This window comes from Arabidopsis thaliana, chromosome 2, assembly GCF_000001735.4.
Source record: "Arabidopsis thaliana chromosome 2, partial sequence".
NCBI classification, from domain to species: domain Eukaryota; kingdom Viridiplantae; phylum Streptophyta; class Magnoliopsida; order Brassicales; family Brassicaceae; genus Arabidopsis; species Arabidopsis thaliana.
This window is the reverse complement of record NC_003071.7, coordinates 4500680-4522225: the sequence shown is the minus strand read 5'-3', so window position 1 is coordinate 4522225 and position 21546 is coordinate 4500680. Positions and strand designations below refer to the sequence as shown.

Genomic DNA, 21546 nt, shown 5'->3' with positions numbered 1-21546 from the left:
GACCATCACTCGATCACATCACTCGACCCCGAGGTCGAGTATCTTCACCTCCATTACCAGACCACTACTCGATCTCACCACTCTACCTTGAAGTCGAGTATCACCATCACCACCACTCGACTACATACTTGATTGCGAGCTTCAGAGTCTTCTTCATTCCGCACTCAACCAGACACTCGAGTAGAAGGAAGAAAAGAAGACTCCAGCTATTCACTCGACCTCTCACTCGACCACATGGGTCGAGTACACTTCTTAATCCATCCCAATACTTCGTCGTTTTAAGTATTAGGGTTTCGGAATATTTGGCTATAAGTAGCATGTACTTCACATTTTCGCAAACAAGTTTTTATCTAGTTTTATTCCGCAGACACTGTGTTCTAGACCTTTGTAATCCGGATTTCTCTTTATCTATTCAGTATTCAGTATTTGTTCTTGATTTTCGTTTACTATTGTTCATTCTGTTATCATCCTGCTGTTACACCGTCGTTATCATGTTTTCATCTTGTTCTTCGTTTATGCTTTCTGCTATGATGTCTGAGTAGTGGATAGGCTTCTGAGGATGGGTTAGAGTAGTGTAGAATGTTCAGTATGCTAGGTGATTGAGTATTGATTGATAGATCCCTTCTGGATTAGTTGTTCTTAATGCCTATTGCTTTCTGATCAACTGGAATTTGAGCCCAGACATCTTCGCGCCCAAAAGGTGTTCGATGAAATGTCCGAACCACTAATTCCAGAGATTCGTGGCCCTGTATCAAGGTATTGGTTGCAGGGAGTATTTTGGCTTTAACTTGTTGATTCGTAATGTCTGTTAGGTTAGCTCTCGTCAATGGTGATTGAGTATGGGACTAGGATAACTTGAGGGTCTCTATTGCGGTGGCACTTAGATTTGGTTAATGAACTTGTTGTCTAGGGATAATTTATTGAGCATGTCAATCACCTGTAAACTGAGGAAACGAAACTACTCAATTACCCCATCCTCGGGAATTCTTTATCTGATTGAATTCTTTGTTTACTCTACTGTTGTTTACTGCATCTTGTCATCTGTTGCTTAATTTCTGCAATTCTTTCTTGTTACTCGACCTCATACTCGACCACCCAGTTGTCTGGCAACAGATTGTACAGTCGAGTATCTGTGTTATACTTTCTGTCTGTTACTCGACCTGTCACTCGACCTCACCCAGTGCTCTGCAAAGAGATGTGTTGGTCGAGTATTTTACTGTTTCTGTTTTATTTTCTGTTTTCTGCATGTTCACTTAGAACTGCTAAAACACACCAAAACCTGTTATTGCTTGGCTTGACTTTGTGACTTCTGATGACATCTTGATTGTTAGCATCACACCCATTTGGATTGACAACCTTCAGTACTACAACGACATGATAGTGCTTTAGGATTAATTGATTCTAAAAACTTATTCTCAATTTGGCGCCGTTGCCAATTGGGTGTTTGTTTGTTACATTTGAGATTTCAGACTTGCTTAGATCAAGTTCTTTTTCAATTTTCATTTCAGATACTGACTGTGTGTTTTTCTTGTTGTCTTCTCGATTGAGGTGCATCTCTGCTATATTCAAACTCGATCAACAAGCAACCAGTACCTCCTTTTCAACGATAACATCGACCGCCTAGCTCGTGAACTTAGAGAAAGGAGAAACACAATCAACCTTATACCTCAGCAATCACTCAAAATGGATGACAAACAAAATCAACAGAATGGGCCTGCAAACATTGGTGCTGGAGATGCACCACGGGGCCACAGTCAGAGGAAAGGAATTGCACCTCCTGCTATCCAGAACAACAACTTCGAGATTAAGAGTGGTCTCATCTTGATGATTCAGGGGAATAAATTCCATGGTCTGCCAATGGAGGATCCACTCGACCACTTGGATGAATTTGATAGGCTCTACAACCTAACAAAAATCAATGGTGTCAGTGAAGACGGATTCAAGCTCTGTTTGTTTCCATTCTCCTTGGGCGATAAAGCACACATCTGGGAAAAGAATCTGCCCCATGACTCAATCACCACCTGGGATGATTGCAAGAAGGCTCATTTCTGAGTGGCTTTTCACAGAAGACTGGTGAAAGCTTCTGTGAAGCATGGGAGCGTTTCAAGGGTTACACCAACCAATGCCCTCATCATGGCTTCAAGAAAGCTTCTCTGCTTAGCACTTTATACAGAGGAGTTCTACCACGGATCAGAATGCTTCTGGATACCGCCAGCAATGAGAATTTTCAGAACAAAGATGTTGAAGAAGGGTGGGAATTGGTTGAAAACCTTGCTCAATCAGATGGTAATTACAACGAGGATTGCGACAGAACTATCAGAGGCACAACTGACTCTGATGACAAACACAGGAAAGAGATCAAAGCGCTGAATGACAAGCTGGACATGATTCTTCTTAGCCAGCAGAAGCATGTGCACTTCCTTGTTGATGACGAGCAGTATCAAGTCCAAGATGTGGAGGTTAACTAGTTAGAAGAAGTTAGCTACATCAACAATCAAGGTGGCTACAAAGGGTACAACAACTTTAAGATGAACAACCCCAACCTCTCTTACCGCAGCACCAACGTTGTTAATCCTCAGGATCAAGTGTTTCCTCCACAACAACAACAAGGTCAGAACAAAACTTTTGTTCCCTACAATCAAAGTTATGTTCCCAAGGAGCAATTTCAAGGGAACTACCAGCAGCAACCACCACCTGGGTTTGCACCTCAGCAAAACCAAGGTCCTGTTGTACCTGATGCTGAAATAAAACAGATCGTACAACAGCTGCTACAGGGACAAGCATCTAGCTCCATGGAAATTGCTAAGAAGTTATCCGAATTACACCAGAAGATGGACAACAGCTACAATGACCTGAATGCCAAAGTGGAGGCGTTGAATTCCAAAGTCAGATACTTAGAAGCATAATCCGCATCTACCTCTGCTCCCAAAGTTACGGGACTTCCAGGGAAGTCAATTAGAATCCCAAGGAGTATGCTAATGTTCATGCTATCAACATAAGGAGTGGAAGTGAGTTATCCACTAGAGAGAGACCCAAGTCAGTCACTAAAGACAGTGCATACCAAGATGGGGAGGATTTCAGTCTCAATAAAGATCAAGTTGACTAGTCACTCGAGCAGCCACTCAACTAGTCACTTGAGCAGCCACTCGAGCAGCCACTCGACCTCTCACTCGAGCAGCCACTCGACCAGTCACTCGAGCTCCCACTTGACCACTTTACTCGACCGACCTTCCCAGCAACATCACAAACTGCTCTGAAACCAGTTGCTGTCAAAAACAAATAAAAAGTTTTCATTCTTTATCCTTACAAGCCCCCACTTCCATTTCCTGGTCGACACAAGAAAGAATTAGAAGATAAGTACAGAGCTATGTTTGCCAAGAACATAAAACAAGTTGAAGGCAGGATACCTCTTGTTAATGCTCTCACGCGTATCCCGGATTCCCAAAAATTCCTGAAAGACTTGATCATGGAGAGAATTCAAGAAGTTCAGTAAACAACAATTATGAGCCATGAGTGCAATGCCATCATACATGAGAAAGATGAACCAGAGAAGCTAGGAGACCCTGGTTCATTCACTCTACCATTCTCCCTAGGTTCATTGACATTCAATAAATGCCTTTGTGACCTAGGAGCATCAGCAAGTCTAATGCCACTCTCAGTAGCTAAGAGGTTGGGTTTTAACAAATATAAATATTGCAATATCTCCTTGATTTTGGCTGATGGGTCTGTTAGACAACCGCATGGGTTATTAGAAGATTTGCCTATCAAGATTGGAAATGTGGAGGTGCCTACAGACTTCATAGTGTTGAACATGGATGTTGAACCAAAAGATCCCTTGATCTTAGGAAGGCCCTTTTTGGCTACATCTGGAGCAATCATAGATGTTAAGCAAGGAAAGATTGATCTTAATATGGGGAAGGATTTTAAAATGAAGTTTGACATCAATGATGCTATGAAGAAGCCGACAATAGAAGGACAGACCTTCTTAGTTGAGGAAAAGGATCTGCTAGTTGATGAACTTCTAGTGGAACTTAAAGAAGCAAATAACTCAAAAACTGTTTTGACCAAGAGTGGTAAACCTGGATATCTTCCTAGTGAAACTTTGAGTTCTGAGAAGTCATTAGACTCACACAAGGCAACAGTTGGCTCAAAGGTTGGGTCAAAGGTTTACAAGGGCTTGATGGGGTCTGACACAAAGGTTATGAAAGCTAATGAAGTAAGTTCAACACATGCTCGACCAACTGATTCCACCAACAACTCGAAGAAGCCTCCAACTTGCCCTGAAAGCTCATGCTCGACCAAACAACTCATGGCAAGCACCCAGACGTCAGATGATTGGTTAGAACTCAAGGAGAGATCTAAATGGCAGGACAAAGCCATACAAGAGCTAACACATATTGTGAAAAAGCTGAAGGATCAAAACAAGGAGCTCAATGGAAAAGCCAACCAAGTACCACTCAATATCAAGGACGCCCTTGACGATGGAGCCACTATTCTTGTCAGCAAAGAAGGATGTGAATTCACATCGGAATGGTGTAGAGGAGAAGACTATCTTGATAAAAAAAGAAGCTTACTATGAGGACATGGCCTCTGAGTACCCAATTGCAGACCTGTCAAGAAACCCTAATGAGTATGATGATCACTCTACTCAAGAAGGAGAGGAGACCACATTTCCTCTCTGCAACCCACCCTGAGCCTAATGAGTATGAGAAGTCAAGCTTAGAGACTTAAAACAAGCTCACTTGGGAGGAAATCCCATGTCTATCTTTGTACATATCTTTATTTTTCCTTGTTGATTTTGATGCATTTGGTTAGTGTCTTCAGGAGATAAGTATAAAGAGCCGAGTGAAATGGATTCTGACTCTGCGAGTAAAGCAGTATACTCGACCACAAAGCAATGAATAATACTCGACCATGTTTTAGCTTATCCACGCCAGGAGATCACTCGACCGCGGTGCTGGCCGCATAAGAAGAAGGGAGGTCTAGTATACTCAGGGCGTTGCTGGCCGCAATAGAGCTGATGAGGTCGAGTACCCACCTACTGGAGCTGATACCGAACAGGGCGGCTCGTCTATGGCCTGGGATCAATCACAGGCAGCCATTGACGACCAACTACGTTCATTCTTCGACTGAGGTAAGCGCCTCACTTCACCATTGTATTATATCATCTGTTGTGATTTGTTTCTTCATTTTGTTTCTGTGATTGGATTTGTCCTGAGTACTCTCTTCCAAGTTTATTCGCACAGTGGACTGTGTGATTTAAGTTTGGGGGAGGGCTCAGGAAGTGTGTGTTGCATTGTGTATATTTTTGAGTCTGCAGTCATCTAAGGCATAGAAAAACCAAAACCTTTTGACAATTTTTAGAAAATGATTTCACAAAAAAAGAGTGTTCATGTAGTTGCATTACATTTAAGATCGAGTCTAAAGTGTTTCATTTAGGATTGTTGCATATGCATAGGGGATAATGATGAGATAGCCTTGTAAGCATTTTGGTTCACCTGATAAACTCAGTGCCCTCGTTGCTAGTTGTCTGTTGCGTAGTCAATGAATTTGAAATAAAACTGAACCATGCCTAGATTGCTCTACTCGACCACACTGTCATGATCTGATACCATTCCCAATCAATTTGAACCTGAATCTGATCTTTAATTATCATGTCTGCATCAAATTTGAACTCATGGATACCCTAAAATACTTGGATTTTCTTATTCATTTTGATCACTCTTGTTAATCCAAGTAGCTTACTCTCCTTATTAGAGCAGTTAACCCAAACCCAAACCCAAACCTAGACTTTCTTTCAAGCCCTATATCACTTGTGAGTGTTTGTGAGGTCTTATTCCGATTAAGCTTGGTAGAAACTGTTAGGTTCGTAACGACAGAGATAGTGTCTCATGTAGTTCTAGTTCGCATTCTTTGGACTAGATAGGACTAGGTGGGCGCTTATACTTTGGGTTGGGATGTGTTTAAAAGAAAAAAAGGGGTTGATTCATTGATAAGAAAAGGTAAAAGACTCTAGGTGAAGTAAGCTAAACAAGCAGAAAAATTCTAGTAAAGGTTTTGAGATTTGTAAAGAAAAGAAAGAGTTCTTGTTAGCTATTGAAGATGGGCAAAAGCCCTTGGTTTTAGAATGTTAAAAACATGAATCTTAGTTGTTAAAGAAATCTAAATCCGCTAGATGTATCAAAGTGTTGAGAAAGCTTCTCCTAGAGTTAAGAGAAAAGAAAAGAATGATTAGAAAAAGGCTTTAAAAGATTCATGAATGCAAAGGGTAGAGTTAAGTTCTTGTATTGGGATTGGAGTTGGGATTACCATTAGAGCTTCATTTGATATATTCTGGGTAGATGGGATCTTATCTCTATATGCATAGCTTGGGACTTACCTTTAGCATTCTAATAAAGCTTAATCATTTTTTGAGAGATCCCCTTTTACTGAAGCATATTCTATAAGGGATCATCTTTGTCTCTTGACCTTTTACCTTAGCCAAATGAGTTCATTGATGATGCATTGCTTGATTCACGTTCCAGAACTAATGAATGTTAAAGGGATTGGTAGATTTGAAAACATGTGTAGGTCGAGTATATGAGTCGGATTGATTGATAATGAGGCATGGCTAACGTTTTTAAGTAGAATTTGATCATATTGCAGCTTAGAACTTTCAACTTGGACATTGATTTCATCTGGTTTATCTGGTGCTTTGGCTCTGAGTCCCCGCTTTCAAACCTCACCTCCAGCTTGTTCTTGATTGTTTGCTTGAGGGCAAGCAAAGACTAAGTTTGGGGGAGTTGATAAGTGTGTATTTTGCATGTTTTGAGCATCCATTTGTCATCACTTTAGCATCATATCATCACTGTTTTATACCATTTCTCATCATTTGTCATCACTTTCCATGTTTAGGATAGTTTTGCATGCATGTTGCATATTTGTGTTGTTTTCAGGTGATTCGGAGCTGTTGACGAGCTAATTGGAAGAAGCGGACTTGATCATGCAAAACCACTCGACCCCCTGGTCGAGTAGAAGCTTCACAACCTCAGCAGACCACTCGACCCCCTGGTCGACTAGAGGACATCACCACTTCACCTCACCACTCGACCGCGAGGTCGAGTGTCTTCATCCCCATCACATGACCATCACTCGATCACATCACTCGACCCCAAGGTCGAGTGTCTTCACCTCCATTACCAGACCACTACTCGATCTCACCACTCTACCTTGAAGTCGAATATCACCATAACCACCACTCGACTACATACTCGATTGCGAGCTTCAGAGTCTTCTTCATTCCGCACTCAACCAGACACTCGAGCACAAGGAAGAAAAGAAGACTCCAGCTATTCACTCAACCACATGGGTCAGGTACAGTTCTTAATCCGTCCTAATACTTTGTCGTTTTAAGTATTAGGGTTTCAGAATATTTGGCTATAAGTAGGATGTACTTCACATTTTCGCAAACAAGTTTTTATCTAGTTTATTTCCGCAGACACTATGTTCTAGACCTTTGTAATCCGGATTTCTCTTTATCTATCCAGTATTCAGTATTTGTTCTTGATTTTCGTTTATTGTTGTTCATTCCGTTATCATCCTGCTGTTACACTGTCGTTATCATGTTTTCATCTTGTTCAACGTTTATACTTTCTGCTATGATGTCTGAGTAGTGAATAGGTTTCTGAGGATGGGTTAGAGTAGTGTAGAATTCTCAGTATGCTAGGTGATTGAGTATTGATTGATAGATCCCTTCTAGATTAGTTGTTTTTAATGCCTATTGCTTTCTGATCAACTGGAATTTGAGCCCAGACATCTCCGCGCCCAAAAGGTGTTCGATGAAATGTCCGAACCACTAATTCCAGAGATTCGTGGCCTTGTATCAAGGTATTGGTTGCAGGGAGCATTTTGGCTTTAACTTGTTGATTCGTAATGTCTGTTAGGTTAGCTCTCGTCAATGGTGATTGAGTATGGGACTAGGATAACTTGAGGGTCTCTGTTGCGGTGGCACTTAGATTTGGTTAATGAACTTGTTGTCTAGGGATAATTTATTGAGCATGTCAATCACCTGTAAAATGAGGAAACGAAACTACTCAATTACCCTATCCTCGGGAATTCTTTATCTGATTGAATTCTTTGTTTACTCTACTGTTGTTTACTGCATCTTGTCATCTGTTGCTTAATTTCTGCAATTCTTTCTTGTTACTCGACCTCATACTCGACCACCCAGTTGTCTGGCAACAGATTGTACAGTCGAGTATCTGTGTTATACTTTCTGTCTGTTACTCGACCTGTCACTCGACCTCACCCAGTGCTCTACAAAGAGCTATGTTGGTCGAGTGTTTTACTGTTTCTGTTTGATTTTCTGTTTTCTGCATGTTCACTTAGGACTGCTAGAACACACAAAACCCTGTTATTGCTTGGCTTGACTTAGTGACTTCTGATCACATCTTGATTGTTAGCATCACACCCATTTGGATTGACAACCTTCTGTACTACAACAACATGATAGTGCTTTAGGATTAATTGATTCTAAAAACCTATTATCATCGACTATCACAAAGAAGCAGTTGCTGCTACGGGTTTCCTCTTGCACTCCAACTCCAAGTCCTCAACTCCATTCATGCCCTTTGAAGTAGGATTAAAGAGCCAGCTGATTTAAGAAATTTCATCCAAAGGCCTGCTGTTGATCTTGGTCGCACGATTCTTCTCCAGAAATCAGATGTTATTCACGCTGAGTGCGCTACAAATGTAAGTAAAATTCAAAAAAACCGTTTATATGTTTGACATATCGTTAAGTTTTAGAGTGTTGGATACATTCTACAAATTTGGATTAATATGTTTTTTGAATTGTACTGTTAACAGTGGACAAATCACTTGGATAAGAACAGAGGGATTATATGCAGCATCCTTCAAAACGTCATCTCTATACACCAAATCTCTTCCCCTTCGGCCAACCTTCAATATAGGACCAAGCAGCCACCACTGATCATCGGCGACAAGCTTAACAATTTTCGCCAAGAGATCATTAGGGATCTCTGACATTTCAATTCCCATTTTGATATTTTTAAACTGAGAATAAACGAAGATAAGTTGTTTGGTTCTTGGGTATTATAGAGAAATTCAACTTTCTTGTATATATAAGCCGTAATAATATAGTAGCTGGGGAAGTTACAGTTGAGGATAATTTAATCCTCACACCAAACATATTTATGTCATCTTAGTTTTTTTTTTAAAATTACCCAATTAATATTAATATTAACCACTCCAATAAAAAACTCGATGTACACATCTGTAAAGCGCCATCTGTACAGCGAAAGAAGAGAATGCTATGTTGTTATCCGTACAACATTATAAAGTACTATACAGCTATATCTTCAATTGAGTAAAAAACTACTTTTTGAGAGATACATTCATCAGTAGTACTTGGCACTTTCAAAAGTAGTTTAGGTAATAATTAATACTAGCCAATCAATGTTAAATATTAACCTCTCCAACAGAAAACTCGATGCACACACAGCGTCATCTGTACAGTAAAAGGGCAGATAACTGTACATCGCCATTTGTACAGTGATGTAGTAAAGCTATTTAATTCATTTGTACAACGAAGTATAGAATGCTCTGTTTTAAACCGCACAGTAATATAAACAACCGTACTGTTGTATCTTCAAATTGAGTAAAAAGCTACTTTTTCGGAAGTAAAAACAACAAGTTTTCAATAAATTACATCAAAATTCAAAGTTGGATCATACATTAAAAGAGATATACATTCATCAGTAGTACTTACCACTTCAAAAGAAGTTTAGCTAATAATTTGAACAATCAAAAGAAAATAGACATTCTTATGAAAATAGGTCCAACCATATGTTATATGAATGTCTACCAACTAACAAAACCAAAAAGGTACCGGACCAAAATACTCCTCCATATATAACCAAAAAACTTTCCAAATCATTGTAAGATTCCATAGCGTCAACCAAGGGGGTTCTTGCACATAACACGATTCTGACCTACACCTCCACATCTCCCACACTTATTAGGCGTTTTAGACTTGTTATTTCCCTACATAAGACAAAAATTATGGTTACCTAGGTATCTAGAAATATGTGGATGTACAAAAAAATAATTTACCTCGTATTTCCCAACTGAGTGTATCCGCGGCTTCGCGGGTCTCCCGGGAGGTTTTTTTGTTATCGGAGGCATTCAACAGAGAATCCTTATTTCCTCAGGGACATTAACTCGGATGGATCGTGTTGGAGCTGGATTCCCCTCCAGGAATCCACCTGCGAAAATACTAAGCAAGCCCACAAAAGCCCACCAAGCCCACCAAGTAGAGGACCTACGCAGCTGACAAGCCCACATATGCGAATGGACACTTGGGCCAGATAAGCCCAGTCACCTGATGAAGGGAGATAAGCGAATAATGACCTAGGAACTGATGAGGAGATATTCGCGGAGCGGATCTGGTAACTCGGAACTGACCTGCCAAATATCCAGGAGGATCTCCGCAGATCCCGGACGGAGCTACCACGTGCGTAGACCTATATATAAGGGAGCGAGGACGACTTGGAAGACACATTCAATTCAGCTTACATTAACATACATACTTTTACACTTGTAATCTCCTTTCACATTGTAAAAGCTTTGTCATAATCAATACAAAAAGTCCATTCGTTCTTAGCAATATAACTCTCAAGGTTTCAGTGAAGATCTAGCCCTCCTTTCTCATAATCTTAAATACAAATCTCTAGTGTGGATTTCAGAACCCACAGATCGCGTACAGGGAGGATTGGTTCTTGGACCGTTGGTGACCATATTCCTAGCCTATGCATCTCTCCAACTAAAGATTTGAATTCCAAACCTCAATTATGAGCTGCAGCCATTGTATGCGTACATGGGATTCGGATTTTCTGAAACTCCAAGCAAGTGCAAGTGTTTTGTTCCAAAGAGACGTGGAACTGTACTCCATCCTTTGCAACTACTTCGAAATACTAGCTCCAAACAGCCAAAACAGACATTCCCAAACCACCTTTGAACCGCTTCATAAGTTCCCTTTCAACCGCAATCGGACTTTCCCCAACTAATATAGATATTTTTAGCCTCCGGGATTCAAACCACCTAGCAAGCATTTTCCTTATAAATTCCAGCAATGCCACAACTGGACTTCCCTTAGCTGGTAGTAGAGCATTGTTCAAAGAATCAACAATGTTACTAGACATCAAATTATATCTCTCCCCTGTAAAATAAACCCTACTCCAATTCGCAAGTCCCATCTCTTCTATGTATTTCCAACAGCCCATACTCCTTTTCTTTATCCTTTCACATATATCATCAAAATCTTTGATACGAAATGAGTTACCTGCTTGCCACATTAAAGCTGGAAGGCCACTCTTCTTTCTATATCTTCCTTTAACATTCCTTCTTATGTGGACCAAACAAGCTCCATGGTGTGCTTGATTGAACATAATACTCACGGCTTTGAATATTGATTGATTCCGAACTGAGACAAACGTCAAGTCTGGTCCATCTTTGATTATTTCTGTAAGCTTATTCATGAACCATGTCCATGATTCGTCTGTCTCGCTGTCCACTACAGCAAAAGCTATTGGGAAAATTTGAAAGTTTGCATCCTGACAACTAGCGGTAAGAAGACAGCCAAGAAACTTACCAAACAAGTGGGTACCATCTACTACAACGACTCTCCACAAATATTTTAACCCTTTTACACTATCCCCCAATGCTAGGAAAACATATTTAAACCGCTCATCACCAATATCATCAATCTCTGTTTCCAAATGATAAATTGTGCCAGGATTTGCAAGTTGTAAGACGTGAAGATATACCGGCAACAAGGAGAAAGAGCTCTCATTCGTGCCCTGAGCAGTCTCAACAGCCAGTTCTTTAGCTTTCCAACATTTCCACTACGTCGTCCGTACATTGTGCTCCCTCAACAGAGAATCGGGTAAGTCTCTCGCTCTTGGCCCACAGAACGCCTTCACATACTTAGCCCTTAAGAGTGCAGCTACAACCTTAGAAGTAGCATGTTTTCCAAAGCGGCTCCTAGTCTCAACCTTACACATATGATCCAGCTTTGCCTTCCTAACCTCATATTCTTCATTGTCCACAACTTGGTGTGCTCTGACTCTCCAATCACAACATTTTTTATCATAACATTCAGCAACCAAGTAATGTTTCTCATACCTAGTAAATTTGAAGCAGAAAACACTGCTTATGGCATAAATGGACAGAGCAATCCTAAAATCTTCCCTCGATGCAAAGGTCCTTCCGACAAACATATTGTCATCCTCTTTGCTCAAGTCAACATGAACCGCTATGGCATCCATATCATCATCTCCAAACATTGGCTCAATGTCGTCGAACCCATAAACTTGATCAACGCTTATACCTTTCTGAAATGTTGCTTCTAACTCTGTCATTGTACCAACATGACTTTCTTTTTGCATAACTTTTTTTCTAGGGGGCTGCTCAACAAAATCATCATCCCCACTTATGCCCCAATCACCAAATGTTTCACAAATATATGTACTCTGAACAATAGCAAACTGAGGGTTGGGAGGATAGACAGTGCTATTCACTTGAACAGAAGATAACAAACCAGCAAAGTACCCTCCTTCCACTGCCGCAACGGGTTTAACACCAGACTGTACAATACCTGGAGATGATGATTCTCTAGCTTCCAAACACTTAGCAATGGTTGTGCCAGTCTTTATAGCTTTAAAAGTAGTGCCGACCATAACTGAATCGCCTTCTCTAAAACACGCAAATAAATTCACAGATTTATCACCAAGACTTAAGGATTTTAAAGCATCTAAAGTGCCAATCAGACCCAATCATCGTTAGACCCGGCTGATCACAAGCTAAAAGAGCTATTTTGTCCTCGAATATGTAGCTAAGCTCGACAGATATCGACAAATTCTCCATTCCAAATAGTTGTCGCACTTTAAGCTCCAAATCCCTTAAACTTTTTAACCCCATCAACCTCATCGCCCTGCCGTGCCGAGAAGAATCCATTTTGAACTCCCATTCACCTGTGCTATACAAAATCCATCGACCGGCTTGATCAACAATAATATCATCCACTGCACATGAAATTCAATTATAATCAGTCTCTACGAAAGAAAACATTAAAACATTAGGAATAACTAAACTAAAAAAAATTTGTTCTGAATTCCACCTTCCATGGTAGATTCTCTGAGTTGAAGGTCCTCAGGAATAAAGATACACAACCAAAACTGACAATCATATTCTTCTTTTTTGCTTTAAAACACTTAATTCTCGAAAAAGAGCTAAAATTCCCCCCTAAAAAATTAGCTAATCTCGAGAAAAACCTAAAGAGAATCTGAATATTATATGATTTTATTCACCAACCAGTAAACTAATTTCGTTGATTTGAAACACTCATAAATGTCATCGTTTCTCTCAGCTCCCACTCCGACATTGATTTTGACGACGACGAAGGCAATTTAGTTTCAACGCTTCCAATGATTCAAATTATAGAAAATTTGTTTTAAGGCCCATTTACGATTTCGTTGAGCCCATACCGATCCGAGATTTATTAACTTTGACTCTGACTTACTAAAACAAAAACCTGAACTCGGCTAGAGGGTTTCGTTTCATCTACAAAACAAAAGAAGTCCTTTACCGTAATTTCCACAAAAGCTAATATGCACCACTTTATATATATTACGAAGCTCATGTATTTGACGGAACGGTGGTCCCGGAGAAATCACCTATTATGAATAGCAACCGTACTGCTTTCATAATTATGTTCAAAAAACGTATCATTTTCCAAAATATCTCTAGTTTACATAGACTGTCACAGCGACGTTCGTCAAACGTTTGAATAGACGTAAATGATTTTTAAAGGTTGTTAAAAAAAAATAGTCGCATCTTTACGTATTAGGCTTAAGACCGTGTTGTTGTCACATTATCCCTAAAACAAATATGAGATGCAGGCTCGGCCCAAATAGGGTGTGTTTGCCATTTCATTTTCCATTAATTTATTTTACAGAAATAGCTAATTTTATTTAATAAATTTTTAAAAAGACCCAAGAATATCATAGTCAAGTGTCCATTTTTTTTTCTTATTAACAAATTACGAAACCTATTTTGTAACCCATATTAATATTGAGAAGGGCTCAAATAAGAAGGGGCCTTATTGCTATAGGGACTGTTTCATAGACTTTCAATATTCGCCAGATGCAACAAAAATGTTAAAGTGGTTAATTAATTCATTGTTAAAGGGACCCATATGATTTGGCTTAGACAAATAAAACACTAAATTGACAGAACTAATTCTAAACTAAACTATATACTAAATATTCAATCATACCCGTAAGCAAAATAAAATTGGGGTATAGGAGACAGTTTTATAGATAAATAGAGAAATTAACATTTTTAAACTTCTCTGTTGTATTCAGAACCATATACCCTTATTACATCTACTTTCAATCTAATAATCTTTAGTTTATATATGTTCCCGTCATCTAACAGATTTCGGCATGAGGAGAAACTAATTAACTATTTCTTTCTTATATCATCGAAGCTATCTTTTACGAGTTTGTCTATTCTTTTCGTATGAAAAGATTTTTCTCTTTCTTGGGTTTGTTCCTCCGTAATAATATAACAAAATGAAAACTAAAAAAAATTACAAACTTATAGATTTTTATATACTTCTTTGTACACAATACTACAAACTATACTCTTTTCTTCATTGTTTTTATGACCTTGATAAATTTTTAATCCTTCTAAAGAAGTGACTCTAGACAATGCAACATACATTTGTCCATGACTAAACACTGGTCTAGGAAGAAACAAACCTACTCTGTTAAGACTTTCACCTTGACTTTTATTAATTGCCATTGCAAAGCAAGTTCTCATTGGAAACTGTTTTCTTCGAATAACAACTGGTATATTTCCATCATTTTGAGATAGTACAATTCTAGGAAGAAGTACTATATCACCAGCATTAGCTCCAGTAATTATCTTAGCCTCAATTACTCTATGACCCATACGAAGAACTATCAAACAAGTACCGTTACATAACCCATCTCGTTGACAAAGATTCCGGATAAGCAAAATTGGTGTATTGACTTTAAGATATAATTTATGATGTGGAAATCCTGATAAATTTTTAGTGTTTAAATACTCGACAGGATACTGTAAACCAAAATCTGTTTCTTCATATTCATTATTAGTCACTGAATCTGCTCTTGATACACCTTTATGTTACTTGGAAGCCAATTGATATAGCTCAAATTGCCTTAAGCTTACTCCCTCAAATAAGAGATCGTCGTTAGCACTTAAGGGTCGAATTCTACTAAGCTCTCGATGTTCACACAATAGACTTATGATGTATTCAAATAAGCTAGAAAAAGTATATAAATGTAAAACACAATAAAGCAAGTAAACTGTAGATACAAGTGATTAAAGCGTTGGGTCTAGGGAATTGTCTCGGGAGATACATAAATTGTAGATCTAGCTAATATTAGGGTTGTTATCGCACCGTTCTCAAACTCAAACTATGACTTTAGAGTAACCAGTGGTGTTCGCAAAACTCTCTATACTTAGAGCTAAGATAACCGAAAAAGCCGAGAAACCATATACTAAAGCATGCATTATTATCAAGTTTGATTAGTTCACCTAGTATCTAAACCAAAGCCCTTCTATGAGCAAACCTGTTCTTTCTTAAATGCCTAGGCTCATCAATGATTGTTCAAATAACAAGTAGCTATGGTGGGCATACCTATTATCTAATATCAAGTTCTAGGTGATCAATCTAAAACTAGCAGTAAGAATAATCAAGATGAAGAACCCTAAAAATGACCCTAAGGGGTTTTCGATATACTAATCCATCTAAATCCCTATGGAGACTCCCTAAACCCAACAAGGTTATTACTCAGACATGATAACAAAAACACAAATCATAATCTGAATAGTTTGCATTGATGAATTAGAAATAGAGTAAAAGGAGTTCAGAATCCTCTCTGTAGGGATTGGATTCTTCTCTCCACAAGTGTCTCTCAATAATAAAACAAAACTTAACAAAACTTAGGTATCACCAATGACCAAATAATTAGGTATAAGTGAATAGAAATGTCCAGGGACTATTTTGCAAATAAGGGAAACTTCACGACTTCTCAAAGACTTGGTAAAAAGCGGAAATTCCTTCAGCCGAAATAAGGGTGTCGATTGACATAGGTGTGGTGTCGATTCATACCATCGTGTGAAAAACGTCTTTGATAAATTTCATTGCTGAAAAGCTCCCAAGATCCCTTATTATGCTCCATAGATCACAAATGTGTAATTTGATATGTCTATAATTTGCATGTTTTACACATCCTTTTATCATCATTTTGAGTCTAGTTTCATCCATCTTTCATAGCATTCATAATCAGTTTTGTACATTTTGCATTTTTAGTCGAGTCTAGGACTAGTCTTGCATAGATTCTGCATTCTGGAGTTATTTCAGGTACTTTGGAGCTATTGGTGCTCAGAAAGAGGAAAGACATAACAGAAAGTCACATTTCCACTAACATACTCGATCACCAGTAGTAGAGAGGGAAGCAGTCAGCTCAGCAGTCCATCCAGACACTTCTACTCGATCGCAGAGGAGACCAGGCAGTCCATTCTGCCAGATATACTCGATCGTAGAGGTGAGGAGGCAGTCCATTCTGCAGTTCTACTCGATAACAGAGCTGAAGGAGTCCATCCTGGCAGTTTTACTCGATCGCAGAGGAGAAGAACCAGTCCATCCTGACAGCTGCCAATATACTCGATCATAGAGGCCAAGAAGCAGCCCAGACCATTCTGTCAACCAACCTACTCAACCACCACCTCGACCCTCTGATCAGTCCGCACTCAACCTGACAACCTGAGCAACTAAAAGAGAAGAGAAGATAAGGCCCATTGAAAGCCCATTCGAAGTCCATTCGAAGCCCACTTCGAAGCCCATTAGGAAGCCTGCTTTGAGCCGACACTCTTGATCACATCGTCCATGGGCCGTTAAGTGGGCTCAAAGCCCGCTTCCTTATCCTTATCGTTTTAAGTATAAATAAGTCTCTAAGGGTTTTGCCCTGGGATAGGGAGACATACACCTACTTTTTACAGAGATTTCTGCAACTTATTCAGCAGCCGCTTTTCATTCCTATAACTTCGTACTTCGATTTTTCTTCTAAGTTATTCAGATTTTGCTTTCATTTACTTGTTCATTTCTGTTTCATTTCCTTTGATCTTTAGAAGTATGCAATCTTCAATCGCTTATATGTTGTTGTCTTTGAGCATGTTGTTTGAGTAGTGATTAGGATTTCTGAGGATGGGATATAGTAGTTGTGGAACCCCTGGTCGAATATGTTGGTTAAGTGTATATTTATTGAATCCCTTCTGGATTAGTTGTGTTTACTGCTTATTACTTTCTGATCAACTGGAATCCAATCCTAGACGTTTCAGCGCTCAAAAGGCGTTTAATGGAACGTTAGATCTACTAATTCCAGTGATAACCGTCTCTATCCCAAGAGATTGGCCGTTTTGACCGTTTATTGACTTTATCAGTCCATTCTTATTGTCTGCATTGTTAGATTCCATTAATGGAAATTAGTGTGGGCTAGCTTTGCTTGAGGATTTCTATCGAGGGAGTAAATTAATCTTTTGTTGAACCCATTGTCTAGGGAAAGCTTTATTGAGATTTGATAACCAACTGAATTGATTAGGGAGTCCACACTATTCGATTACCCCATCATTAGGAATTTCTCATCCAATTGATTTCTCTGTTTATTTACCTACGTCATTCACTTGCTATTAAATTTTAGTATTTTCCAGTTTTCAACCATTCTACTCGATCACACCTTGCTACTAACAGTGAGACTGTGTGATAGAGTAAACTGCTCCATTTCTGAATTTTCACTCTGTGTCATCCCGTTGTACTCGATCATAGGGTCCCTTCTGGCAGTCGACCCTACGATCGAGTATATCAGTCATTTCTGTGACTTTTTAATGTTTTCTGCATCAAACACTAGGACTTTAGAAAACCAACCAAATATTGCTTGGCTCTACTTAGCAACTTCTGATCATATCTCATCTGTTTGCATCACACCCATTTGGATTGACACCTAAAATACTACAACGACAGGATAGTGTTTTAGGATTAATTGATCTTAAAAACCTATTATCATAATTGCACCTGAAACGACTCAAAACATACAAAAAGGACTAGATCGACTCTAAAAACATTCTAAAATTATGGTAGAAATCAGTAAAAGCCGGGACATATCACCAATCTAACATTACTTTGTTAATTTCATCCACAATTTCATTTCTTGGAGTAATAATAGCTCTATCCCTTAGATAATTTGGATTAGCATAGTTTTTTTCAAATGATGTGTAGACATGTTCTGCAATGGCTGAGATACTATTATGTTTAACGTTTAGCAACAAATTCTCATCCACAATGATTTGATCAACTTCTGAAAATTCATTTAAGAACGATTTTCCTTTTAGCAATACCGTTTCCAACATCCAAAATCCACTTTGCAAAATCTTTTTCTGTTTTTCCTAAACACATATTTTCTGAAAGCGTAAAAACTTGACAGTAATTCCAAAGATAAGAACGGTTGATTGATGCTGAAACACAATCTTGCCTGCTTCCTTGACTTGTAATAGGTAGTGTTTGACAAAAATCACCTCCCAACAAAACAGTTTTGCCACCAAAAGGCTTCATATTAGAATTTGGGTCACTACTAAACATTATATCTCTCAAAGATCTGTCGAGAGATTCAAAAGTATACTTATGTGTCATAGGAGCTTCATCCCAAATTATAAGTTCAGTATCAATTAGCAACCTAGATAATATAGTATTAGCTTTAATATCACACACTGAATCATCTCTTGGATTTAAAGGTATTTTAAATCTTGAATGAGCTGTTCTTCCTCCTGGCAAAAGTAGAGCATCTATACCTGAAGATGCTATTGGAAGAACTATACGTTCTTCAGTACGGAGACGGTTAATGATAGAGGTGTATACAAATGTTTTACCTGTTCCACCACGACCATATAAAAAAACAATCCGCCTTGTTTGTTTTGAACTGAACGAATTAAAGCATCATAAATATCATGTTGTTGTTCGTTTAAAGTTGCAAACTGAGTGAAGTGGTCATTCTTAAGTTTTTCAATATTATAGCTCTTTTCTTCTCTTATCTTTGAGTTAGATAACCTGGTTATAAAACTATTATCTAACTTTGGCATTCCAGGATAATCAATCAGTGACTGTTCATACCGCCTAAGAAGCAACTCAATCTCCATTAAGGTGTAACTTTGCATTTCCTCTTCACTCAAATTCATTCTTCTAAAATTAAATAACTTTCTTTGCTCGAACACCATGTCTTCACTTAGATCTATCCAATATGAATTCCACAATTTCAAAGGATTTATAACTTCACAATGAACTAATAACGTCACAAATAAATTACGCAACTGATTTGCTGTAGCCCAAAGAGAGGCTTCTTTCATTGTCTCATGCCACTCTTCATCTCCTTCTAATAGACTCATTGCAACACATGCATCTTTAAAAGAACTATGAGTTATACCATTTACGGTAAGAATATCTTCATAACTTGTGGGTCCTTTTATATAATTGATTATCATTCGAAGATAATACAACTCGCCCGCAGTAGGATGAATATTATATATTCTACCAATTGAGTACCAATTTTTATTTTATTCTAACTTCGTGAACTTTTGTTCCATACATATTTTGTTGGAAATTGAACGTATGACAGATTACGAGCTTCTGGATCATTTGATTCATCTCAAACCAACCTGTAAACATGTTGTTTTGATTCTTCATGTTAGTGGCTATTATTTCCAAGTGATCATTGTCTCTAAATATGCATTGACGTTGATTTTGCAAATGAATACTTAGTCTTTGAACTGGTTGACTTTGGTGATCTATCTCAAATTGGCATAAGCGCCATGCCGCCTCACAAGCAAATACATATCTACAATCAAGATAGTTATCTCTCTCGTTTACTGTATCTGCATCGTTTCCTTCATTTACATCTTTATTGATAGTTTTCCTTTTCTCTTTAATACCACTGTCGCTTTATCAACTCCTTTAGTGATTTATTTAAGTAAATATTGTATAGCACTAGTCTTGTTGCAAAATTCAACGTTGATGTGAGCCTTTTTTTTTTTTCGTTAGCTCTAAGTTGTAAGGTACCACATATCGATTATCTAACCTTATATCTCCATTCAGTATACACCTTGAATTCTTGTTACTCCTTTGATATATTATATATATATATCCGTCTTTATCTACAGAAGAAGAGCAACAAAATTGACGGGCAGATGTTTTACTGCACTCTCCATTTTTCATACAAGAATTTGTTGGTCGATCTACTCCACAAGGTCCATGTATCATATGTTGCTCTATCAATTGATATCCTTCTGGATCAGTATTTACGTTTGGTAATTCAGCAGATACAAATTTGTCAATGTCTTCGGATGATGGGTTTTTATAATCAGTGTTTAACCAAATAAGTATATGTGCATGCGGAAGTTCACGTTTTTTTAAATTTGATAGTGTAAACAACTATACCAAAAAAAGAATACAACAACTTAGTTATAAAAAACAAAATATATTAGAAAAAGAGATTGTGAAAATATGTACCTCCATTAGTTGGTCCAAGAAAACGTTTCTTCTCAATATCATTGATTAGTTGTTTTAGTTTCATATGAAAAACACGTGATTCAATATCTGGTCTAGCAGTCCCAGATAAATCACCAGTCAACTCTAAGAACTCACTAATCCCTACCCATATTGGTTTTGCAGTCATTGTTATGAATAAATATGGATTTCCAAAATATCGACAAAGAGCCATAGCGTCTTGATACTTTTCAGCCATGTATCTTGGACTACCTGTATGGGACGATGGCAATACAATACATTTTCCAATACTTCTTGGAGCATTATCACCTCTGGACACAGCATCTCTAACATTATTATATATATCAGCTCGAATTGTTTTCTGATTTGTTCTTATCCATTGTAAACGGTATGACTTTAACGTTGTATAAGCATCAACAATAAATTGATGAAACAATCTCCCACTTTTAACAATGATCGAATCTTGACATTTCCGTGTATGAATAAGTTACCTGTAGTACTCTCTCATTGATACATATTCTCTTTGTCCTTTTTCGAAAGAGGTATAACGAATCCCTTCTTTATTTTTTATTTGTGAACAAGGAATACCTTCATAATAACCAATCTCACCATATAGAAATAATAATGGATATTGTAAAGTCATATAAAGTGGATGAGTACTCCAAATTCGTTGTAAATTTCCAGCATGGTGTTGTAAAATAACATCTCTTTCTCCTATTGTAGAACTGAAACCACCAACAACTAATACATTAATTTTATTCGTTGAAGGCAATTCATACTGTTTTTTATTTTTATCATACCTGTTGGAGCTGGATTTCCCTCCAGGAATCCACCTGCGAAAATACCAAGTCAGCCCACAAATGCCCATCAAGCCCACCAAGTAGAGG

The 21546-nt window shown here is 38.2% G+C and overlaps 3 pseudogenes across 3 annotated transcripts; 1 reads left to right on the top strand and 2 right to left on the bottom strand.

Annotated features, from left to right (window-relative positions):
• Positions 1–1563: 1563 nt before the first annotated feature.
• On the top strand, positions 1564–7365 carry AT2G11340 (annotated as a pseudogene; the record flags this gene model as incomplete). The annotated part of the gene is made up of 1 exon: positions 1564–7365.
• Positions 7366–9938: 2573 nt separating this feature from the next.
• AT2G11330 lies at positions 9939–12984 on the bottom strand (annotated as a pseudogene; the record flags this gene model as incomplete). Its single annotated transcript has 1 exon — positions 9939–12984.
• Positions 12985–14655: 1671 nt separating this feature from the next.
• Positions 14656–21456, bottom strand: AT2G11320 (annotated as a pseudogene; the record flags this gene model as incomplete). Its single annotated transcript has 1 exon — positions 14656–21456.
• Between the last annotated feature and the right edge of the window lie 90 nt (positions 21457–21546).